General features: G+C 25.7%; 1 protein-coding gene across 23 annotated transcripts in view; it reads right to left on the bottom strand.

The window, feature by feature from the left end:
• Positions 1–13639, bottom strand: part of LOC147810038 (uncharacterized) — a 57251-nt gene extending 43612 nt beyond the window's left edge. For 10 of the 23 annotated variants that reach the window (XR_015434066.1, XR_015434065.1, XR_015434069.1 and 7 more), the window contains exons 1-4: positions 13486–13639; positions 12419–12518; positions 7634–7741; positions 4553–4636 (exon numbers count right to left, since the gene is read on the bottom strand). The gene's annotated coding sequence lies outside the window, so the exon portion shown is untranslated. Of the gene's footprint in view, positions 1–4552; positions 4637–7513; positions 7742–8782; positions 9081–10349; positions 10416–12418; positions 12519–13360 lie in introns of those variants that run through there. The other 13 variants (XM_087164858.1, XM_087164857.1, XM_087164862.1 and 10 more) reach the window with 13 other exon arrangements.
• Between the last annotated feature and the right edge of the window lie 391 nt (positions 13640–14030).

Below are 14030 nucleotides of genomic sequence, written 5' to 3'. Positions count from 1 at the left end.
TTAGGTTCCTCCTTATGAAACTGTTGAATGTATTTAAAATTTGGTTACTTTTAATTTATCAAGAATTTATGGATTTTTATCTTTAGTGTGATACAAAACAAGAATTTTCTTTTATATTTAATAAATGACAAGACTTTTGTACTAATAATAATGTGCTCTAAGATTCATTTTTCTCAAAATTTCGTTTTGATATTTTCCTCCTTCATTAATTTGTTCCTTGCATTTGTTTTCTTCTCTTACATACGATGATAAAGGTCACTATTCATTGCAATTATAGATTTGTTACAAAATGTTTTGTATTCGTTTAATTGCATCAAAATGAAAGGATATGATATTAGAAGCAATTTCCTTTTAGCACTGACAATAAACAATATTTTAACAATATTTATATTATAAGAATTGTGTTTATTACTTTAAATTTAAATTATTTGGCTGAAATTTGAGACAAGTACCTAAATTTTTATTCGCATTATGTTTAAAATAATATAACAGTAAAATAATGATAATAGCAAAAAAATTATTTGATTGACTTAATGTTTAAATTTTAACTGAAAAACATCTACATTATGGTAAACGAAAAAAAATTACATCACTGTAGAAAAGAATCTTGTATAAAGTTTCATCTGAAAGGTCCTGTATAGTCTTTGTAAAAACAAGATTTGTAAATGCTTAATATAGCTTTTTCTATTGCTTATTCATCAATATCCGAAATTTAACTTTAGCATCTCTTCAATTTTTGTATTTTCTTCTTTTAAAATGCCCCATTAAAATGTTTACATATTACACCTTTTATTTTAAACCTTTTTACAATGCTTGTAATGCACAATCTCAAATGAGCAAATTACAAGCAATGGTATAGGTTTGCTTTAAACAAAAATAAATGTTGTGATTACTTTCTGAAAATAGTATTTGCAAGGTATCTGCTACATTTTAGATTTTCAAATTCATGACTAATTCCAAGAACTTTTCATGACTTAAGGAAGTTACTATTTTCTCCTGACAAAAACAGAACAATAAATTTAAAAAGCATTATAATAACATTAATTTAAATGATAGGTATAACCAAAACAGTTATAGTCTGCATCTTCATATTTGTAGATTTTAAATTTAAAAAACATAAAAAAAATAGTTGAAACAATAAAATAGCTGAAAAAAATGCAAAAGCAAATAATTTTTTTTTCTACAGAATTATAATCTAAAGATACTTTTCCTGTTCATCGGGAAGGAAAGAAATACTCCTGATTTTTCCATTCTAATTTCGGATTTAAAAAAAATTCGCCAATGACTGGCTTGATTCAACTAGAATTTTAAATTGACAAAAAAAAAATAGTAATAATAATAAAAATTCTGAAATCACAGAAGTTTAAAAGATAATTCACTCTAGAAATTATGTTTTTTCTTTAATTTTTTGAAAGAACACCATAATTTTTAAAGAACATGATTAAAACATTTTATATTTTAATAAAACATGACTGTGAGTGGAAATTCTTTTACAAATTCAGATATTCAGAACGCCATGAAATTTGGGGGAGGGGAACGGATTACACATCAACAGTTAGAGGCCACAGGTTGTGCAACCCTAAGTCAGAACATCATATTCTTAATAAGTTACTGTCAGCACCTTCATTCTTTAAAAGAAAGAAATGCCAACAAATTATAGACTTGATTTGAAAAAACAGATTCTAAAGCAAAAATGTATAAAGGTTTGAAGATATACTAATATCCTACTAAAAGTAGAATGCTTTCTTCTACTCTTAAAATATTTTGTGAACTGAGAAACAATAACACGGATTTGCAAATTTTACAACTAAGACCAACACCTTGACATAAATTTAAATTTATAATAAAACAGAAACTTTTTTGTGATGCATATTTTTTTAATAAAATAAGGAATGTTTTATTATTATTAAAAGTTTTGAGTTAGAGGTTCTAAATTATGCCAGAGAACATTACCTAAACAAATCAAACCATAACCATAAACAGAAAATATGAAAGAATATTTAGAAGAAACAACAAAAAAAAAACTTTGATTGATGAACTTTTGACTTTTCGGAACATATGACTTAAATATCTCTTAAAAAAATTAAAAGTTAAATCGAAAGAAAAACTTTCTGAAAATAAAACACTGAAATGAAATATAAATATTCACTTATTGTTCTGAACAAATAATTCTTTTATTAATATAGTGATAATCAAATATTGTTCTCATTAAGTTTTAAGAACTACAAAAATACCTTTGAAAAATAATTTTATCCATTAAGAAAAAAAGCTGAACAAATTCATAATAGCAACCATGCTATGTCATATCTACTTACAAAATATATGACTGTAGGAGAAGCAAAATATTTGCAAACCAGTAAAACAGTATCCTTCTTTTTAATTAGTAATTTATGAACATGGGTGCAATGTAATATATTTATTATATTGGTACTTTTAGATTGTAAAAATAAATCAATGATTTAAGCCTTTGGTGTGCTTTTAAATGTTTTATTCTAATTTAGCTAGTATCAATATGTTTTTCAAACATTCAATGTCATTCTTTTAACAGAAATAGTCAAAAGAGTTTGTAATTACTTAAGACAAAAAAACTCTTTCATCTACTTTCCAATGCTCATGAACCACAAATAAGATTATATTTCAAAATCCTAAAACAATAATTCAACACTAATGGTTAAGAAAAGATAGTGAATCAAATGCAACTAACAATTTAAATTGTGGTAAAACCATGTTACTCACAATTCTGTTTATAAATTATGATATAAATTAATAGTTATTTTTAAAAAATAAATAAAAGAAACAAAGTGTTTTTACCCCACTCTTTATTTTAAAAAAATCAGAGCTTTTGCTTGGTATATTTTCATGTTTATCTTATAAGAATTGGTAAAAATAAATGTAAATTTAGTACTAAGGAAATGATACCAACTTCATTTTAAGTAAAAGAAATGGATAAAAAATAACAGCAACAGAACTGAAACTCATAACTTAAATAACTGTATATAATACCTGTGGTAGGTACTAAAAGCTGAATATGTTAGTTAAACAAAATGGCAATACTGCTTTTTGTTAGCAAACATTATCATTAAGAAACTTGTTTTACTTTATTAATAAGTTTAAAGATGCAAACACTTCATTCTCATAAACATATCTATCATCATAAACTATTTATTTTATAGTTTCAAAACAACTATCTTCATTCAGAAACAATAAAAGACTTACAAAATATAAAGAAATTACAAACAACCTTCCTAAAATACAGAAGTTTGAATTATGTTTGTAAATAACATTTTTGGTAGGACAAAAAAATTTATAATTTTTTTTTTACATAATTCATTTAACAATTAGAGAGAAGTCAATTTAACTAGTTACTTTCATAGATAAATTGTTTTACAATACCTTAACTTAAGTGATTTTAAAATTGATTGGAGGATTTAAAAATTATTACCCATTTAAAATAGAAATTCTGTTATTTGCAAATAACTCAAGAGCATCAATTTACATATTTCATTTTTTATTCCATAGCAATATGTGAAAAATTTAACGGCTTTTTGCCTTCCTGCGGAATAATTTAAGTGCAATACTGAAACCTTATATTTTAAATACATTGTATCAGATTAAACTTTTCCTAAAACTCTCGATTGGTGTATTCTCCCTACAAGCCTGTTGATACAATTTCTTTAATCATTCTGCGGTATATCTCATCCTCTTAACCTTGAACAAAAGGCATTAAATATTTATTTAAAAAAATTAAACACACAACCACAAAAACAGCAATATTACAAAATGATAATTTACTTTTAAAAGAAATAAAAGAAACCAAAAACAAGAAAGAAACAAAAACCTCAAGCGCCAATCTAGGATTTTATTTGAAAGCCAGGCCTTAAGATAAATGCACATTTCTTTAAGGAACAATTTCAAATAAATTTAAAAACTTCCCAATAATCCTATTAGAAAAGTAAGAATTTAAAATTCAATCACATAATCAATGCAACTCCACAACAATTAATTTTTTTTCTATGTTCAATTTCCAAACAGGAAAAAAGAAAGTTGCAAGTAAAAATGGCACAGGGGAATAAATTTCAGAACAAAACAAGTTTACTAAAAAATACCACCATTTCACTTCATTGTATTGGTGGCTTTTTCGAGCAAAGACTGAAAAAAATAGAAAGTGAAATAAAAGGGTTTATTTTAATTGCTAGCACCTGATCAGGTCTTAGATTATTCTGACATCAACAGTTTCTTCAAGTAAAAGTGGGACTGGCTCAACTCTTCCTTAATTATTCAGTTATAACATGCTTATTAATAAATAAAGAAGAACCCAAAATATTTACAGCAATTGTAACAATTAGAAAAGGAAAAATCTTAGTTTCAAAATAATAAGTATCCATCTAATTCAAGACTGAAAATTTTGACTGAAAAAATTAACATAGCAATGAAACCACAAACTAAAAGGATCAATTCATGAATAAAAATATGATTCATAAATTTTCTCATTTAAATGAACAATGATAAAATGCGGTCATTATGCAAGCAATGCAATTTTAATCAATATTACCTTTTTGAATATAGAGACTCTTCTTCAGATACTTTCACAAACTCATTCTTAAGAGTTTCATATCTTTTTCTTCTGTTGCATCAGCTAAAACAAAATAAACGAATGTTTCAATTCCAGCAAAACTAAGGCCTAATTAAACTTTGACTGTATTATTAAGCAACTTATTTAAAACAAAAGGTCCTTAAAATTAGATTACTAGGATAATAAAAGAAGTAATAAAAATTTAATTTGCAGTAATTAAAGATAATAGCATTAACAATAACTACACTAGTCAGTGAAAGTAATTTGAAGAGCACATTTATGAAGGCCTAAGGAAAAGTGTCAAGCTATGGTTATATAAAAGAGAAAAATTATTTAAGAGGAAAACAGTAAATTTCAAACTAATTTACTTTCAATAAATATTTTAGTTAAGATATATAAGATATATTTATTTCCCGTTGTGATATAAAGCATTATCATAATTAATAAGCATTATAAACTGTCAAAAACCTGTGGCAAGTTCTTTTTTGTCATTGGGTAAATTTTATTAGATATTAAATCATGCACAATACTTTTATTATATACATGATGATTCACAATATATATCAGCTATAAAAAAATAGGCAAAATTATTGAAATAGTTGTTTTTTCTAGAAACATGGTACTCTTAATACTTTAAAATCAACATTAATCAATAATAAATCAAAATAAAAAAAACTAACTGCTCATTACATTATTTAACCATAACTGAAATTTTTTTAAAAAAATGTTCTAAATAAATATTCTCAATATTTTTATAACTAAAAAAAACTACAGGTTTAAATTAAAGTTCTTCAAAGTATTATGCAAAAATAATAGTTAAAGTGTACAGTGAAAATATTTGACATAGTTACATAGCTATTAGTAGCTGTTTCTTTTAAAAACAAAATCACAAAGACATTTTTTCAAAAATTTAAAATTATAGTACAAAAATAAAACTGTTACACTCTGCATCTTAATATTTATAGATTTTGAAATTAAAAAAATAGTAAAGAAAGAGTTGAAGCAATATAATAACTGCAAAAAAATCCAAAAGCAATTTTTTTTTTCTGCAGATACTTTTCTTGTTCATTGGAAAGGAAAGAAATACTCCTGATTTTTCTGCTCTCGTTTCGGAATAAAAAATAATAACAAAAATTCTGCAATCAGAAGTTTAAAAGATAATTCCCTCTAGAAAAGTTTTTTTCTTTCATTTTCTGAAAGAACACCATAATTTTTAAAGAACACAGATAAAAACATTTTATATTTTAATCAAATATGTGAGCGGGGATGTTGTTACAAATTCAGACATTCCGAACACCATGAAACTCGGGGGAGGAGGTAAATTCCATCTTAAAAATTAGATTTTTTGGTAACTTAAATTACACACAATAGCAACTTAATAGATTTAAGATAAGAAATTAAAAAACATTTTCCACTGACATTGGTCGTGAACAAGGCGATGATGATTGTTAAGAATCGAAAATTTTGTGATCGATAGCATGATGGAGGCAATTTGGACAGCATTGCGCATGCATTCACCTCCTAGACAATCTGGATCCCTTCAATTTTAAGCTGGGTGGGCTTCAAGGTACCAACAGAGATATGCATCAAAATTATTAAATAGAAACTTTAATACTTAGTATTTTCCTTCTTAAATTATTAAAACAGGGTTGCCACAGAAAAAAATGAACAAAATAGTTGCTTTTAGTAGCCTAAAACATGAAAATAGTTGCCTAAATAAGAACAAAAATTCAGCAAAAATAAGACTAAAATTTTATTAAATGACTTAATTGTCATATTCCATGATACATTTAGTCAAGTTGGTGGCAAATACGATAATCTTTATGTCAACGTTAGTGTTCTAGCACTAAATTTTCATATAAAAAAATTTGCATATTTGCAGAAAATTAAATACTTTTAATTACTAGAATTCATTCAAAAAAAACTTTTTCATTAAAAAAAACACACACACTTTTTCTAAGAAATTTCATATATATATATATATATATATATATATATATATATATATATATATATATATATATATATATATATATATATATATATATATATATATATATATATATATATATATATATTTATATATATATATATATATATTGTGAAAAGTGATTACTCAAATTCAAAATTCATACACTGTATTAAAAATTGGGATCTTTCAAATCATGCAGAATTTCTTAGCAATAACCGTTCAAAAGGCAATCGAGAAATGAAATAGACTTAGAATCTATGCAAATTGAACGCATTAAAAAGTGATGACTCAAATTTGCAATCGAAAACTTTTTATTTTTTAATGCTTTAATTATTTATTTAATTTTTTTTAATTTTATTATTTTTATTTTACATTTCCTAAGAAAAGAAACTCAGTGTCTTCAGAAGATTTTGCAGGCTGCAGGTTTTCAACCCAATTATGCTAAAAACACTGCTAGGAGTACAGAAAAGTCTCCTAATAGTCTCCTTTTCCTGAAAATAGTTGCTTTTTTTAGTCTTTTCAGACAAAAAAATTTTTTTTAATTCAATTTCTGAATTTTTCTATAAATTACATATAGATTGTTTAAATCAATTATTATATAGTAAAAACCATTTTAATTTTTAACATGTTTTAATTACTAAGAGCTTGTTAAAATTATCAAATAATACAATCACTTGCAAACATAAATTTTTCTTTTTTTTTGCTTTCATTGCAATAGAAGAAAATTTATTTATCTGTACTAATCCAATACTTTCAAAATTATATATTTTTTGTGGAAAAGAAGTATTTCTGCCTTAATATTTAGGTACCTTTATTAACAATGACTATTTCCAAAATAATTAACACTTTAGAGGACTAAACTCTAGTCAATAAGTTATAAGATTTTTCCACATGCCTACTCAAAAAGCTCCGTAAAACATTTCATGAAAAGATGATCTGTTTGTAAAATATTATAGATTTATTTATACTTTTGATTGGTATTAAAAAATATGCTCCAGTCTCTTCAGCAGTTGAACTTTTTATTCAACTTTCTTGAAATGTTAAAATACACAATATACTTAGAATTATTCATGAGTGTTTTCACTCGCCCTATTAGTGAGGTGTGAATAAGACTTTCTGTTGTGTTGTAATCCATACTGAGTAAGAAGTTCAATAATCCAGACAATCCATTTTGTTCTAAAAACCTCATCACAAAGCTGCAAATAAAATTATATTTAAAACTAAATGATAATTTAGAAAAAAATTAGTTTTTCTAAGCAATTTAATAAACATAAATCATTATCAGATTATATTAGCATTATTATCAGATTGTATTACCATTATTATGAGATTATAAAAGAATATTACAATAGTGAATATTGAAAGAAAAAAATTAAATTAATGAAAGTTTGAAAAATTAAAAGGTAGTTGATAACAGTATTATCTAATGATCCTTCATAATTCATATTTTTGGAATTCTTGATAAATGCTATAAAAAAATCTGATGAATAACAGTTTATGAAGGCAGGATAAAAAAAAAAAAATACAAGTAGTTTCATTGTTTGATGAAATTTGAAAAATTATTTTTCAAATTCCGTTCTTCTTATAAATTCTCTGTTAACTCAACAAGTTACGTCTTTAATCTTGCATTCTTTGTTAATAATTTGTCAGGTTTTGATTACAATCTTCCTTTCTCCGAACTAAATACTATTACTTTCCAACCACAAAAGCCTAACCCATCTCAACCTCTATTTTTCAATTAATTTCTTGTAAGAATTCTATATGTACAAATTTATTAAGGATGGTGGTAGCAAAACAACTTGTTTCATATTATATACATGGACTTTGCCTTACTTACCTTAATTTATCTCAAGTAATCATAATTTTCAGAATTCACACACATTCTGGCTAATCAAGCTTTTACTATGTATTTATTGTATTCACAAAAAACATTTTCATTTGGGAACAAATTATAAATCATAAGAATAAAAAATGTAATGAAATGAATTTAAATCCACGTTGGAGCAATTTAAGAATGTGCTACAACCCATAAATTTTCAAAATTAGAACAAAATTACTAAAGAGGTCAAACACCCTTTTGGGATTTATTGAAGATGCTCTAGTTAATCATTAAAATACTTATTATATTTTACTAATGGTATTATATTGGTCTTTTAGAAACAATTCCGTCAATTGTGGATCCCCACGATTCGCAAATTGTTTCTGAAATGGGAATAGAAAATATAAAAATTCATAACCTTTATGAAATTTGAAATCTCTGAATTTAATTCTTCTACGGCTTGCTTTAGAAGCTCTCTTGATAAAAATGGTTACAGAAGTATTCAAGATACAAATTGTTCTGCAGGACTTCATTTGTTCTGCACTGTACGTCACAGTTTTAGGCACTTTCTGCTTCTGGGCCATTACATATCACTACAATACTTGTGCAAAAAGGATTTTAACTTTTACCTACAGTTGCATCCTTATTGCAGTTTTTAAGTTGTCTAAAAGTTTTGCACGGGATATTATTTCATCTTCTTCATGTGGAAACAATAACTGAAACATACCATAGTAAAATTTTTATTCTGTTAACTGAAGCAAAGAAATAAATACTTAAAAAATTAACTATAATGTAAATTTTGTGAATAAAATAAAAACATTTGTTTCAAAACTTACTTCAAAAAGTGTAATGTGATTCCAATAGAGATGTGTCAAGCATTTTTAAAAATACTTTCTTAAACATGAATTTCAAGTGTAACTAAATCGATGGTATGGTTGGTAATGTTTCTGATACAAGTACCAGAAGTTATCTAATTTAAAATTTTATAAAAAAAAAACATGCTTTTTTTTAAAATTCTTTTTTTAATAAAACCTGCAATATGAGAAATACCAAATGAAATAGAGGTAAATGAAATGTACTTAATTCATGTAAACTAAGAAATATGAAAAAACAGTTAATGGAAGATAAACAAGATCAATTTCATTGCCTTGTTTATCTTCCATTATTGTATAGTAAGGTATTTGTAAATAAACTTTTAAATGTTAAATTTTTGCATTGAAATTTCACTTTTCGAATTTAACATAACAAGGAATAGTTCATGTTTAATAAGCTTTGTATTTCCTAAATAGGGTTGATGTTTGTTGTAAGTACATAACAGATTTTATTATAAACTGTTCAGCATGAAGACAGACTTTATACTTATAGTTTTCAATCAAATCACTAAAATCCAGACAAGTATTTTAACATTTACATACCCTGATGGAATGAGTAGTTCATGTTATGAAGAATAAAAATCATAAACTAAATTTAATATTCACTTTTACATAAACTAATAGCATATAAGGTTTGAGTGATGGGCATCATTCTCAAAAATTTTAGTCATGATTAAATTTATTCTGAATGATTATTCTATAGCAATTAAAAAATAATTCAATGTACTAGCAGTAAACTCCTTATTCTTTCTTACAAATAGATCTGTAAGCTACAAATCAAAGAAATTATCTTTGATATGCCTTAAGTACAAATATTACAACAGGTGTCATATTTAAAATAGTTGAAAAGTCGAACTGTCAAAAGTTAAATTCAAAATAATGGGTAATGCTTAACTAGTCAGAAAATTCTATTTCTTTGTTTGCCTATCCTGCTTGAACAATTCATCACAAAATGCTATAACACTGACAATGATCGTCTCAGTGCTTTGAATTATTATGCCAAATTTCATCGTATTTGGCACACAGACTTAGCCCAAAGACATTCATATTCATTTATATAAATATAATAACAAATTTAAAATAACTTTCATGTATGGAAAAATTAGTACTTACATCTCATTTACTCCTTTAATCACAAAACTAAGGAACTAGTAAAACTATGAGCCTTTATTACTTAGAATTTGAAGAAAAAAATTATACAAAAAAATCTATCAAAATAAGTGAGCAGGAAAATATTTAGAGGAAGGCTGTTAATTGTTTCAGAAGATATAGTTTAAAGCAAAATGTCGATATTTTAATTTCAAAGTGAGCTTTTGCAGCTATCTTAAATTTACAGAGTGGTGCAAAACTTATAACTTTGCTCTCTAGATGGGGAGGTGTTGTTCTAATTTGTACAGGTCAATAGAACTAAAAGTTTAAAACTTAATGCGATTTAATGAAAAAAAAAAAAAAAATTTAGACTAATAAATATTTAAGCATCTGACACTGCTGTCTGGGCAAGTGAGGTAATGTTTCATAAGTTTCATTTTCATTTAATTTTCAGTTTTATATAAAACATTGATTATTAACATTGTTATGAGTTTTTAATTAAATTTACAGCATTAAGTTTTAATTAAATATTTCTTTAAATTAAACTCTTTGGTGAGTTGTAATAAAAATACAGTGCAATGGACAATATTAAAAATTTAATTAGTTTTTTAAGATAAGTTTTTCTTCAATGTTTGTTTATAGAATTATGGAAGTCTAACACTTTTTTAGGGATGCACTTTTTAGGGGGTGTCATGTGATCCGTATATATTTATATCTCATGTTAGTATGTATTTATATTAGTATGTAGGATTTATGCAGTGTTTTCCTTAAACGATTTCAGAAGCCCTGTCTACCCTTTGATCTCTATAAATGCACCCTCTTTACCTGTTCTGTAAAAATAGCCACCATCCCTTAAAAGCACTGCCTATTTATTCATATTCCATTTTAAAGAGAAATAAATGACAATTACACAATGGTAAAATTTGTATAAGTATCTCTTTTTCCGAATAGGGAATATTAATGACTTTCTTTATGCGATTTTAAAGTTATTTTTTAATTAAATACTTTATTTTTAAAAAATGCTCCACTAAATGCTTATTTTCTAATAATTTTCTGTTCGAGTTATAGAAAAAAGCTTTCAAGCTGTTTTTTAAGAAACAGTTTTTTTTTTTTTTTACAACTAAATATAGATCGGAGTTAGATTGCATAGTATTCATATGCAGAGAAATTTTTGTATGATAAATTTTCTAAAATAAATTACTTAAAATCTGAAAAATATTTTACATTTTAAAAATATATTTCTAAGATGAGAAACCAATAATATTGGAAATTATTAATCAAACTGTGAACTTCAGGATGATTAAACCATAGCCACTTTCAAATAAAAACTAAAATACAATGATTTTAATAATTTATGAAGGAATTTTTCTTCTTAGTTAAGAACTAATTAACTTCTGACCATCTAAGTAAAACTTAATTGTACCTTAAATATAAATAATTTTTTAACACCCAAAAGAACATGATCATAGAATTTTCAATAAAATTCAGAAATACCCAGGTATTTATGAATTTTAACTATTTACCTGGGTAAATATCCAGAGTATTATATAATATAATATCTAAATGTAATATAATATCTAAATGTAATATAATATCTAAATGTAATATAATATCTAAATGTAGGAAAATACAACTTATAAGTAACTAATTTTGAATAGAAATTTTACAGTACACAGATCAAGCCTGAAATTACTTAATTATTTAAGCTAGTTGATAAATATTCATTTTATGCATATTAAATATTTATATTACAATACAAATTTGTTAACATTAGTTTATGCAATAAACAATTAAAAAATAAAACAATAACACTAAAATTTAGCCTAACAAATGGTGAAATACAAATTTTACAGCATCGTATCTGCTGTAGCATATTTAACAGATATGGGGTAATAATATTCTATTAAATTAAGCTAGTTGATAAATATGTATTTTACAGTGCTGACACCACATGTTAAAAATTCATATTGTAGGCACATGATCAATTGACATGATTTATCAATTGATAAACTTAAAGTTTGGTTTCAGTAGTTATTATAAATTTTGAAACACACAAGAAAGAGAATTATTGGCTTAGGTTATTTTTTAATTACCATTAGATCAGCTGATAGCTTCTTAGATTTTTAACTACCAATGTCCATCAATTCTTTTATGTTTGCAATCTTCAGCTTCTAAAAATATTTCAAGGATGTTCTAGATAAGAAAGCAAAATTTTTTTTAATTAAGTGCAGGAATAAGCATAGTTATCAACATGAAAAGAAAAACAATATGATGATTTTACAAAAATGTAAATTTCACAGCAACTCTCAAACCATATAGACATTTTTTCATGAGCTTCAAACTTTGATAATTAAGTTCACTTTAAAACCAATTTTTGGAATGTACCAATTTAACTAGGGAATAATTTTTTTAAATTTAAACTAATTATCTCAAAGAAAAAAATTTTTAGTGATAAAATTAAAAACTTTGTATAATTTGGGTGTCTTAAAAGTCAAGCAAATATTTGTATGATGGGTGCCCTTTTTTTAGGGGCTCTATACAGTTTCTAATGCCCTTTTGAAGGTCTAGAATGAGCACCACAGACTTTATATCTTAATACAAAAGTTACAAAACAATGAAATAAAGATAATATTCCAATTGAAAACAGCAATTGGAATTCTGAGAAGTAATGTTTAAAAACATTGGAATATTTCAGATAAACAAAGCTAAGTATTACACAATATACACAAATTTATCAAGAAAATAAATAAACTGGTTTCTTGAATGTTAAGCACTGTTTTAAACTAGCAAATGAATTATTTCAGTTTTTTTAACTCTTACTAATGAGTAAATTTCTTGTTTACTTCGTTACAGAACTATATAAGATATATTTACTACACCAAATAGGTTTACGCCATTTACAATATCCTACACAATTCAATAATTTTTCTCCAAATAAAACTTCACAATAAAAGAGAGCTTTTATATTTTAAACTAAAACTAGCTCAATAATAACAAGTGAACTATCGACCCAAATAAAGCAAAAATTGAAATACTATTTTCTGCAGATAATTTCGGTTCTGGATGCAATATTTATATAAAAATTACTATAACAAAATACTAGAACATGCAACCTATCACTAGTCAACATGCAGAGCAAGTATTAAAAAAGGTTGTGCACCCCGAAATTTGTAGTTTCAAAGAACTTTTTTTATTTTAGTCGAATTTTTTTAATTTAAAAATTCTCTTTTCGTAATAATATCAACAATTCAAATGCATGGAGTTTAGAGTATCTAAGATGTTCAAATGCTAATAAATAAAAAAAATTGTTTACATTAAGCCAGTTTCGAAGGATTGTGAGAAAATATTTTTACGCTTATAGCTTACTAGTTTTCTATCCATTATTAGTTTTTTCTTGGTTGTTGTTGTAGTTCATTTATGTCGCACTAGAGCTGCACAATGGGCTATTGGCGACGGTCTGGGAAACATCCCTGAGGATGATCCGAAGACATGCCATCACAATTTTGATCCTCTGCAGAGGGGATTGCACCCCGGCGTCGGTAGCCCGACGACCTGCACGCTAAGTCGAGCACTTTACGGTAGCACAGTTTAACGAGGACCAATACCGCACACCCTCGGTCCCTACGCAGACTGATCCAAGTGGGTCACCCACCCGCACACTGACAGCAGCCAGTGATGCTTGACTTCGGTGATCTGCTGGGAACC

Source organism: Parasteatoda tepidariorum, chromosome 5, assembly GCF_982258835.1.
Source record: "Parasteatoda tepidariorum strain Cologne lab strain chromosome 5, Ptep-v5.0, whole genome shotgun sequence".
NCBI classification, from domain to species: Eukaryota; Metazoa; Arthropoda; class Arachnida; order Araneae; family Theridiidae; genus Parasteatoda; species Parasteatoda tepidariorum.
The sequence above is the reverse complement of the archived record's forward strand: the minus strand, read 5'-3'. Positions and strand labels throughout refer to the sequence as shown.